This window comes from Pogona vitticeps, chromosome 10 (genome assembly GCF_051106095.1).
Source record: "Pogona vitticeps strain Pit_001003342236 chromosome 10, PviZW2.1, whole genome shotgun sequence".
Classification (NCBI taxonomy): Eukaryota; Metazoa; Chordata; class Lepidosauria; order Squamata; family Agamidae; genus Pogona; species Pogona vitticeps.
In genome coordinates this window covers 2,266,471-2,278,753 of record NC_135792.1, presented here as the reverse complement: position 1 = coordinate 2,278,753, position 12,283 = coordinate 2,266,471, and the positions used below count along the sequence as shown (strand labels likewise).

The following is a 12,283-nucleotide window of genomic DNA, read 5'->3' as shown; positions in this document are numbered from 1 at the left end:
TAAATATAGAATGCACAGTAATTCTGATAGCAAACTGCTACAATATATCTAAAACAAGCAAAATGCTTACTTTAAAAGTGTTTTGTTGTTGCCACTGTGGATGTTGCTGACTTTTGCTGGGATGTGTACAGCCCATGTGACTTTAAGTGTGTTGTTTCAGTGAAGACTGTTAGCTACCTTGGGTTCCCTGTGAGGAATGGTAGGATATAAAATAAACACTCTCCAACTCATGAGAAACAATAGTAGTTCTATTTTATTCTTCACAGGTTGGACTTCACATCTGGAATGCTATGCCTACTTCTGGGTGCTAGGCTTTAAAAAGGAATTGTTTCACAGAAAGGTAACAGCTAAGCTTGTTATAAGAAAGTATTCCTATGAAGAAATCTGACAGAATTGAGTATGTTTAGCCTAGAGAAAAGAAAACTGAAGGGGACCACAACAGTATTCTTCCAACCCCTGAAGGCTTTCACAGTCAAGAAGACAAACATTTCTTCTCTTCTGCCCCAGAGGACAAAAGTAGCTCAAGTGGGCTTAAGCTATTGGAGGGCAGATTTCAGTGGAACATTGGAAAAACATTTTACAGAAGATCAGTTTGACGGTAGTGTCAAGTATTCAGAGGAGTGCTGGTAAGCTCTCTTTTGCTATAGGTGTTTAAGAAGAAGGTGGATATTATTATCTACCGGAGATATTTTAGGTCTGGATTTTTCTACATGTACCAAGATGGTTACAGTAGATGATCCACAAGATGCTTCTAGTTCTATGATTCAATACTTTCCCCTGCATTCTGTGGTTTCAAAAAGAGAAAGGAATGCAATGATTACTGCCTGATTGCACTGACCTACAGAACTTAGCAGTAATACTCAAGTTTTCCATCTCAATAGCTGCATGCAGCTATACCCTATAACCGCCAATGTCCCTCCATTGCAGCCAGACCCAAAATACTGTACTTATTTTAGATGAGTACAAAGGTGGAATTAATGTGGGTCTGCAACAGCACAACTGAAGTTGTGTCAGCCCATAAGCCCAAATAACTGCTAAACTCAGCAAATGGACTGGGGGTGGGGGTGAGGGAAGAGTCATTTAGCAGCAGGATCAAAGGTCAGAGGCAAACGCTGGTTGGACAGGCAGGAAATCAGCAGGAAATGAAAATCTCACAAAGCTACTATAGCATTCTTAGATGTCGAACCCTAACCCTTTAGTGCAGCTGCAACACACACACCCTACCACTTTTTTTAACATGGCATCAGCCTTCCAAGAGGTAATGAAATTCATAATTGTACAGTACCTCAAAAACACTTTTGCTACCAGTGTACTCCAGCAAAGGAAGCCACATCAAAACCAGTATTTTGGAGCAAGTACAGAGGTAACCTATGAGATATTCACAGTCACCCCACTGCCCATCGGAAACAGCACCAAAGGCAGGTCCTCTCCAAACTGAGCAGTCTTGAGATGACTCGGGAGCAAAGCTTCTTCTATAAACTGAACTATTGTGACAACCAGGACCTCAGAGCCCAATCAAGTCCTTTGACATAGGGAAGGAAGAAGATTACTTGTGTCAAAGCCAGTATCAGGAGTGACATCCTTGAAAATTTCCCTTTAGAAGCTGTTGCTGCCTTTCTAGGTCTTGTGTAACCCCTGCTCCCCAAAACTGGGAGAGGGATAGACAAGAACAGCTGCCCCCCCATCACATCTAAGAGAGAGATAACTCCACCAAACAGTTATTTTTCAACTGCCATTGTATAATGCCATGTATTCTGAATTTGACTATATGGCAGGGAATCATATGCTATGGCAGTATGTTACTATAAAAATATTAAAGCACTTTAAATGTGAATTTATTGCAGGATGATAGGAATTCCCTGGATCAAGAGGTGACTGGTGAAGAAGTACTGAGGTGAATGAATTAAAACCAAGTAATCCTAAAACATTTAAAATGCAAAAAGCTAAAACACTTTGGTCATGTAATAAGAAATGAAAAGCACAGGTGCTCACAGCTGATCACTCAAAATTAAATGAATGGGGAAAGAAATGAAGGAAGGAGAATTTATTAGCTGAAGAACCTTGGAGACTTACTATCTGAATGCAACACAACGATACTGCTTAAAGCTACTACATCTAAAATCAAGATAATCATGATAATGCCCAAGCTCTGGTAGGAAAGGAACAGGAAGAAGGTGCCACTTTGTCCTTGTGAGTAGCTCACCTCTAAACTCTGCCCTGCAATGAAACCGCGTCTTCACTGAGATGCTGCTTCATAGGTCAGGTTTCCTGCTATGGCCATAACAGAGTGCCATCGCTGCTTCCTGACTGAGCTAAACATTAGACCTAACCATAGATCCTAGACCACCAAGAAAAGGCTCAGGAGTCCAATCCTCTGTTGAGGCAGAGGTTGGCTTGGTTCTCAAGTGAAAGTGACCCCAACTCTTCTTCCTCCTTCGTAGATTGAAACAAAAAGTGTAAGAAACTCCCACGAGAAAGAACTATCCAAAGGCAGCAGTGACTGCTTACACTGGGTCTGCCCACTCCCAGGAAGCAGCACGGGAAGGAAGCAACCCAGGAAATACCACACTCTCACTTAGTGCCCAACCTCCATGTATCCCAAAGAGGTGTCCAGACAGAGCCTGAAGTCTTGCTCTAACACTCTCCCAGTCTAAGGAGCCACTGTGCAAGTCTCTGCTAGAGGCCTTGCAGGAGACAATGGGGAATTTACTTACTCATTAGCCTTTTAAACACTTTAACCAGAGTTGCCTTGGTGAACAGCACAATAGAACAAAGATGAAAGACAGCAAAATACAAAACCAAGGTAAAACCAGCAGCAGATAATGAAACTCTGCAGCACATAAACCAAATTAAAGCCAACAGCACAATAAGGGTGCAAAGTTATTAAAGCAGTAAAACAATTCTCAAAATGCTCAGGAAAACAAAACAATCTCTTTTTGGCAACAAATAGATCATTAATACAGATGCCAAGTGAGCCTCCCAGACAGGAAGCCACCATTGAAAAGGCCTTGTGCCTCACAGCTTTTCTGGATGATGACCTTAGGACCTAGGGAAATGAAATGACAGGCGATACTCTTCCGGGTAACTTGGTTACAAATAATTTGGGTATTTAAGTGTTAAAAATAATACTTTGAGTAGGGCCCTGAAACAGACTAACAGCCAATGTAAATGGCAAAGGACTGGCATAATATAGTACAATAATATCAGCCAACGCTAGTTAGCAGTTTAGCTGCCCTACTTTAGACTGACTGATGTTTCCACATCGATTGTAAAAAGCAGTCCCACATACTATACACTGCAACAGTCTAAATAAAAGTTAATAAATCATGCAGTTGCAAAATTATCTCTGCCCTCATAGCATCATACCTGGTACATCAATCTAATCTGTTAAAATTTGCTCCAAAACACCAAGACCACCTGTGCCTCCAACTAACAATGTCAGATCTAAGAGCATTCCAAAAGATGAACCCCATGATTTGGGGGAGTTCAACCCCACCTAAAGCACACTGGTGAAATGTTGTTGCCATAGCTTACACTGTATAAGGCTAATGATATCATCAGCTGCAATGATTTCTTCAACAATAAAAAAGTTCTGATTGCCTGCACCCCTCAACATAGTCCTGAGATTCCTGTAGGATCCTGTCACCATGGGGAGGCCATCAAGAGCCATAACACCAAAGGGAAGTTATAAATTTCCAAAAAACACCACCAGTGGGATGATTTTATATCAGTCACAATTTCCGGAAAATAAAGACCTCTCTCCATTCCATAGGCTCCAGCAGCTTTCCCACAATGAAAGGGATCCCACCGGAGTCTTGGGACCTTGAGGGGGATGAGGATCACGCTCTTTATGGTGTTTTGCCCCTGCTAGTGCTATACCACTACCAATTACCAGCAACACTGGACATAAGAGACAGCAATATAGGGTGAAGTACAGAGCTGCACCTCATGTTGTTATTTCTTCGTTTTTAGATTTATATATCACTTGATACAAAAAATAAAGTGGTACACAGCATAGCATACAACAATCCTTAAACGAACAAATAAGTTCTTTGCTCAAAAAAACAAGTTTCTCATGCTATACAGGATATTCTGTCTCATTGCCTAGAAGAGTACTTAACAGAAGTTTAAGAAGTTAACTTGCCTCTGAGCCTTACCTCCACACAACTGAAGGCTCCAAAGCCCTCCACCCATTTGTCCTGCCACAATAACCCAAAAAAGTGATCATCAGAAACCAGCTCCTCTGGCCATAGAAGTGATCTAAGAGAACTCAAGTTCAGAGACGAAAGACACCCTTTCCCTCCTATCAAACTAAAGATCCTATGACTTTAATCATCTCTTGCTTAATTATATCCCTGAAAAAAGTTTAAGAGGAGGACTAAGATGGCTATGTTATGAGATAAAAAGAGAAGAGAAAATCCATGTCCAGTTTTTCTAAAGCATCCTTTTCTAGCAACAGGGGTGGGTGGAGGGTGGAGGGTGGGGGGGTGGATTTCCTTTAGCAGCTACCCAAAATGTTCCACCTGCTGCTCTGGGGAATGGGCCTCGACCCTCCCAAGAAAGAGAGAAAAGAAAAGGAGAGGTGTGCTCCTAAACTTCAGCAGCACTGACGATCTGCAGATACTTCTGGTTTAATTGGAGACTCCAGTTGCAGCTACAATTATTGCAATGATCTGTGCTAGTGAGTGATTGCACAGGAACCCTAGGCGGTGGATTTCATACGAGTAGTGCTGTTCCCTACAATCCCAACATGCTGTTATATGTGAAGTCTAATTAACTACTAATGACCCTTCCTTTTCAACATCTACAGAATGGTTCAGAAAACAAGGCAGAAGAGGTAGCAAACCGTACTTATTGGGGCTAAAGAGAGAGAGAGAGAGAGAGAGAGAGAGAGAGAGACCATTTGCCAAAACCTCTCTGTCATGCTCAGAAAAGAAGAAGAAACTGGGGAGTGGGGTGAAGAAAGGGGTGAGCCTCCATGTGGTTCAATGTGACATGCCACCATACATTACAGTCCACCTTGCCCGTTATAGCATTACAGGCCAGCAGCAGTGGTGGCACTGACCTTTAAACCCTAACCTGGTCAGTAGCCAGAATACTTAAAGAACCAGCTCCTCCCATAAGAACCCACTACCTATGTGTCAAGATCATTCCAGGCCCTCGTGTGGGGGCTGTCAGAGCCTGCAGCAATGCAAGATGTTGAAATCTCCTTCCCAGCCTGCCCTTTCCCTCATTTCTGTTCAACAGCAATGAAAACAGCTCTGTTTACGGCACCTTTGAAGGTGGGGAAATGAATGGCTCAGGAACCGGTTTGCTTCATTGAGTGTCTATATCTTGTTAGTCGGCTTTGACATGTTTTTGGGCGAAGAGATAGAACAAAAGGTTTTCTACACTAAACACTATAGCCACAATTAGGAACAACCATCAAATCTACGAACAAGACCAAAAACTAAGCCACATTTGAGAATAACCACAAGCGAAAAAGGCAGAAAAGGACAGGGCAGGGCAGATCCTTCCCTGCTCAGCTTGTAACTGGAAATGGGCAAATGCCTCCTTTTTCAGGGTAGCTCTGAGGAGCAACCAAGGCAGTCTGGTCTTGAGGAAAAAAACTTGACCTCCTTTGCCTGCCAATATCTTCCACCAGCTTTGAAAAACTCTGTGCTCCATTGTAACAGAGGAGTACGGGTGGATCAGCAGAACTTTCCTTTTCTTAGTTACCTGGGATCTCTTGAGTAGGCATTAACTATGCTATCTGCACAGCCCCTCTTCTCTACCCAAAACCCTTGTAAAATTTTTACTGGCATGTCAGTAGCCTGAAGTAATCGGGCCAAGCTGAAACATGGCCATGATGATATGAAGGGATTTTATAGTGTAACAGGCACTGCTGCGTCATTCACAGCTGCATAGTCAGACAGACAATGGCGGATCACAGCATTTGGTAGCTAAAAAGTCAGACACAGAATGGCTATGTGAATACATCCTTCACAAGCAGCTCTATCTTTATGGACAAATCTATGTGATTATTACATAATTAATTTACTCTGCAGGCTCTTGCAGTAGCCACAATAGGTAACTTTCCCTAGAGAAATTTGATGCATCAGAGTGATGACAGTTGGCATCCATGCAGCAAAGTGACACGCTTCAAACTGCTAGCTTGGGGTCAAGGCCAAGAACTTTCAACTTCAAGACTGAAGAGTAACATCAGGTTTGGACTGCACATGGGTATAAAGGGGAAAGTTATCAGCTGAGCAGGATACAGCAAAACTGAAGGAGCCTGACAAGACAAAATCTGCAGTAGGCTGAGGAACACATGGACGCACACTCATATGGGGCAAGGAAACAAAAGCACACCAGCACCAGATTACTCAGGCCGCTACAAAGAGAAGCATGCTCTCGAGTCTTCTTCTTTGTGGCCAGCACCATTCCTGAAGTGCATGCAACCCAAGATCAGCTTCAGAAGGACACTGCCTTAGCCAGGTCTTCCTGACACCCAAGTCCCCTCCCAGAAGCTTTATGTAAATTGAATCAGGCTCTCAATTTGCCAGCATGCATTGCAGGGGTGGGGGTGGGAATCACATTAGACGTCAACAAAGCAGAAAAGGTTAATTTGAAGCTCCCAGCACTGCTGCTCCTCTGCTCGTCTCTCGGCGCTTACTCTCCTTTCTGTGCAAAGCCTGACATCTACAGTTCTGTCTGGCACAGTCAGGGGCTCTGGTACAATGATGGCAGGGACACGACAACCGGGCGCTCATTCAGCAAACCCATGCTTTCATTCACACACAAAGCCTACAGGCTCTGTCAAGGAACAGACAAGAAGCTTGCTTGCCTCCACCAGGCTTCCCCTCAGAGACATCCTCCCATTTTGTTCTCAAATCTACCCTGCATTTTAAGAAGGCTTATAGCAGCAACCACCCAGCCAGCTCAGACGTCAGTTGGGACTGTCACGATGTCAGCGTTCGCCCCTTTTTGGGAAGTTATAGACACACTTCTCCACTGATGTCCCCAATGAAGAAACTCTTCCAGAAGATATTTTAATTCAACAGCATCAAAAGGCAGAGGTGGCATCCCAGGACATCCTAATGCTGGTGTCTCACAAAGGCTGGTTGCTGCCTTTTCATTGTGGCCCTGGCTTTTCAGCAAGACCCTCAGTGCATTCCCATGCACAAGTATCATTTTGCCTTGGTAAACAACTGACACAGAGTGCAACTCCGTCCATTTTAACATTTCACACACTGACCAGCATATTCCAGGCAAAAGCACAACAGCTGTTCACCTGGATGGACCTCGATGCATTTTTGCAATAGTTAGCTTAGGGTACAAAAAAAAGCAGTAATTTAAACTGTGAGCAGCAGGGACAAACACATTGATGCTTGTTCACCCTCACAGACGGATACAGGTCTCAGTCACAGAAATCCAACGATCTAGAGACAACAAAAGAAAAAAAAAAGCAAAAGCCTTGAGAAGAATGGGAGTCTCACAGGCCTATAAGTAAGAACCTGACCAGATCATAAACAGCACTATTTAAGAAACACTCAGATGTGAGTTTAGAAATTTAAAAACATTTCCCAGAGATCAGGAGACTTTTTTTCAAGCCTAGCTAAAAGAAGATATGTGTCCAAACACTAAGTAAGCTTACATGCCTTCTCAAATAAAATTGCAAAATCCTGCTCTTAAAAGCAAGAGCTTTTCAGGCCCTACAAAACTGAACTAATTGTTCTGCTTTAAAGGGTCCAATAAAGATGTTTTGTAACTTGAAGATATTATGTGAGAAGCTGACCAAGACCACATGTTAAAAGACTAAATTCAGAAGGAAACCAGCCGAGTTTTCCAACTCAAGCACATGTCCAAGAGATAACTACCAGGCCTCCTTTTCCCTCAGAGCCAGAAGGCTGTGTGTGTCTAGCAAGCAGGTAATCCAGCTGAACCATGGCTACCTTTCTACCTCCAGAAAACAAATCCCCCTACAAAAATTTAAAAAAAAAAATCCGAAGTGGAAGCAATCCTAACAGGAGACTACACAACAACTGTGCAACAACACATCACACCATTCCCTGATATTTCCTTGGATTCTATCACCATGTTTTCTTTAAGCTGTGGCTGCTCTGGAGATAACCACTTCACCAAAAGACCCTGGCCATGGGGAATTCAACAGAAATTGTGCCCAAAGTCAATGCCTCTTCCCCATCCCAGAACTCTAAGCAAATGCCACAAGAGTTCCTGTGATTCTTCTATAAAGCTGAGCACAGGTAGAACTTTCAGCTGTTCACCATAAGGCTGGCTTACTGTCCTCACAAGCAATACTAGATGAGGTTTTCCTTGCATTGAAAAAAGCCCCTCAATGAGTTAACAGCGGCCAATAGCTAAAATAATGTCATTGTAAAGAAAGAGTCTAACCCTGTTTTCCTAAGGTAACTGAGCTTGTCATTATTTAGCTTTACAGCCGGCTTCTTTTTGTCTTTTAAAAACTGACACAGAACAACAAAGCACATGAAGGATCCTTGACGTAGCTTTCATTTCCGTACCTAGGCAACCACTATATGAACACTCTTTCTGATGGACTTGGGGTACCAAACCCGCACCATGCTACACAATATACAGATCTGCCAGACAACAAACCACAACAGTTCTATCCAAACCACGGAACAGTTCATTAAAAAGGCCTGCCCACAGCTGTTTTGATTCCCATCCTTCCACACTCTTTTGTGTTATTTCATGACCCACAAAGTCTGGAAGAATTCAAGGAAAATTTAAAAGGGTTTTAAACCAAGTGGTGGCTGAAAGAATTTCTCAATTAACTTCCCTGCCCTTCTTTCACAATGCAGGACTGCAGGATCAAAATACAATCTAGAGAAGAAGAAGAAAGAGAAAATTCTGACATTAAAAAGAGAATAATTCAAAAGCTAGGAGAGCAGAAGTCAGGTTTCTATAAAGAGTTTAGTTTATCTTAATTAGTAAAATTCATATTTGTCAGAATGCACATAAAACAACAGCACTGCTGGGCAAGCACCTGGCGCCACTTAATTCACCCCTGGAAGCATTCCAAATACAAACAGGAGCATGGAGAAGCTCCCAAGAACATCACCACCTCTGAGCCGGGAAAGGAAGCCCGAAAAGGAAAAAAGAACCAGGCCTCTGCTTTGTCCAGGAACCAACCACTCCGACTGCCACAACTGCTCTACCGGCAACACACAACACATCACTTTGCTGTTGTTGTAAAATCACTGAGATTTGAGTTTTCCCTCTCAAATCGTCTTTCTGGAAAAAGGACCCACTTGTGCTAATCACAGATGAGCTGCCACATAAAAATACTCCTCTAAGAATAACACAGCTGCCGAATTGAATTTCTAGTGCCAGTCCCAAACCAACAGAAGAGGGGGATACACACACACACATAGAGGGATTAGAGCCTTGAAACAGACACTACCCGGTATTTCTAAACCAAGTTAAAACACAACCCTCTCCACGCCTTTGTATCACAATACTTTCCTCATAAAAAAGTAAATGCAAGAGCAGTGCAATGACATGGGCCCCTATCCAAGCACCTGCTTCAGAGGCAGTGGTTGTCATTGCTGCTGCTCAACTACTGGCCAGCATACATTCACTTCCCTCAACTCAGAACGCCACAAGATTATAAGGGGGGGGGACAATTGCGGGGAAGAATGAGGAAGAATTTAAAGGGTTGGACAAAGTCTGTGCTTTTGATCCTGGACGAAGTGGCTGCATGCTCAATGTGCACTGACAATAAGCATGAGAAGGGCCATGTATAAAGTCTTCTTTGGTGTGGCTGAAAAGCACCTTAGCTCAGTTCTCCAGGAACAAAAGGCCAGTGCCACGGAGAGTGACCTGGGGTTTTCCCATCAAACCAAATGTCAAGGCCACTTCATTTTTCTTTCGCTCAGTTGCAGGAAAACTGAGCAAACCTAGGCTATCCTTCCTCAGAACTAAGGATACATACTCTGTCAAGCTCGCTTTTTAAAAAAACAAAACAAAGCAGTCATTTCAGCTGCAGAAAAGAAGCTGTTTCCTTCCCCTGCATTTCTTTCATCGCCGTGAGCTGCCTACTTGCCAGCAGAGAATACGCTGAACCTTCCCTCACACCATTGGCTTTGCTCGCTCTCTCTCTCTCTCTCTCTCTCTCTCTAAAAAAAAAAAAAAAAAAAAAAAGTCAACTGACCAAAAGGAAAAGCAAGGAAATGCACTTTAATTCAACTGTGGATAAGGAGCAGAAATAAGTGAGTCTGGGAGCCCTGAAACACTTTCCTTCTCTTCACAGCAGGCATTCTACTAATGCCAGCCGCAGATTTGCAAGTGAATTGAAGTTGTCATTAGAAGTTTAAAAGAAGAGGACACAGAGAGAACAGAAAAGAAAATTAAAGACATGGAGGAGACAAAGATGCAAAAGGAAGAAAGGAATCATTGCCTGATCCCGGCAGCCTAAGGACAAGCCACAAAAGTTGATGCCCAAGTATTTAGCCAGACCTTGCAGCCACAAAGTGATAAAAATGCACCACAACCCCCCCCCCACAACCCTTGAACCCAGAACATACTCTGCTATTGTATTTCCATGTGCCTTCAGAGACTTTGTCTAAAAACTAGGGCAGACACAGCAGTTCAAATACAAAAGGGAATGACATTAGAAAAATAAGAGGACCCACTTAGAAAATAACAGCATACATTTCTGAAGAGCTTCCATAGACAAACGCCTTGTCACAAAAAACACCTTGAAAAATGTCACTGCTAGACAGCTGAGGTTCAACACAAGAAAAATATGGGTGATCAATGGCATCACTTAGGAAGGACGGCAAGCCTGCTATGTGGGGGAGGCCGCAAGTCCTCCTTGTCGGAGTTTCCCCTTCTGTCAATATTTTGGCCATATTGCCTTTTGTAACCAAACGCCAAGCTCAGTGGTTTACTTCATACAGAACTCAATAATACACCCAGCTTATTAACACTGAATTTTTAATACTCACAAGAGTTCGGTTACAGAACTACAACCACCACCACTCCTACAGCAAATAATAATAATAATAGAAGCAAAAACAGAGAGCAGTGCAAGGCCACACTGTCACCCATAGCGGACAAGAAAAGGGTACTGCTGTTTCCAGTTAGAAATGGTCCCAGTGCAGGTGACTTATCAAAAGATGAAGTGTAAAATTAAATTTAAGTTATAAGTAGTTTGTTCATCTGCTGTACAGTAGTCCTGTGACAAAGGTTTCAGAAATTTTGCTCCAGCAGTTGTCAGCCACATAATGCTAGGAAAATGCATACTGAGAACGTAGCACACCACACACGCGCACATATTTCAAAGCACCAGTTTTATAGCATAAATTTTAATATCAATTAATCTTCAGGCACACTTGCCAATCAAATACCAAGCCTTTTAGCTTTTCTATACAGTTCCCTAAGATTGTAAATCTATAACCTCGGCAATGATTTAGGGATTTAAAACATGATAACATATTGTGTAACTGAAAACCACAGAATGCTTGCCAACACTCCTCCTAGACACAGAACAAAAATACAGAAAATGTGTTGCTTCCAGCGATCTTCCTGAACTCAGCCTAGGCTTTAAATAGAAAAGGGGAAAGACTCCTCAGAAGGCAGGCTGAATGTATCAGAAAACATCTGAAAAAAGCTCACTACTACCTACATATTTTAAAGGGTCGTCAGATTTTTGAAAGAAGGTGCTTCCTTCTCCTGTCTATCAATAAATAAGAGCAGAAACATTCCTTTCATTCTAAGTTTGCTGAAACTGGAGTAGTTTGTCTTGTTATGTTCTACAAATTTGAAGTTGCTTTGTAACAAGAAACGGAAACCAAACCTTATTTGCTTAAACTCCATGGCTTTGGGGAGGGAGTGTTGGCCCCTCTTCCTGCAGCAAAATGAAAATTAACGCAAAGTACAAATATATTCCCCTAGGTAGCCTCGGCCTCTAAACTGCCAGCCTGTCAGCAGTCCTCAGCCCAACATACAATTCCTGATCTCCAAAGAGGAGGAGGAGGAGGAGGAAGAGGAGGAGGAGGGTGTCCCCAAAGGCAGGACCCAGTGGCCACGGCGACCTGGAGGCCGGCTTCGGTAGTGGCTAGTTTGGCCCGGCGCTTCGCAGGGTCCAGTGGGAAGGTCTGGGCCAAAGACGCACTTGGCACCATCCGCCTTACCCCTCAGACATTTTCTCTTTTTCCCCCAGAGGGCACGAGTTGGTTTGCTCAGAGGAATCAACAAAAAAGGCGGTTTTGCAAATATTTAGATAAGCGCAGGGCGACTCAGCACTAAAGCCAGCGAA

General features: G+C 43.0%; 1 protein-coding gene across 4 annotated transcripts in view; it reads right to left on the bottom strand.

Moving 5' to 3' along the window:
• ZFHX3 (zinc finger homeobox 3) overlaps positions 1-12,283 on the bottom strand; it is a 190,786-nt gene that overhangs the window by 112,235 nt on the left and 66,268 nt on the right. Inside the window, exon 1 of one of the 4 annotated variants that reach the window (XM_078380435.1) lies at positions 11,822-12,244. The exons of the other annotated variants lie outside the window; for them this stretch is intronic. The gene's annotated coding sequence lies outside the window, so the exon portion shown is untranslated. Of the gene's footprint in view, positions 1-11,821; positions 12,245-12,283 lie in introns of those variants that run through there. 4 annotated transcript variants of the gene reach the window in all.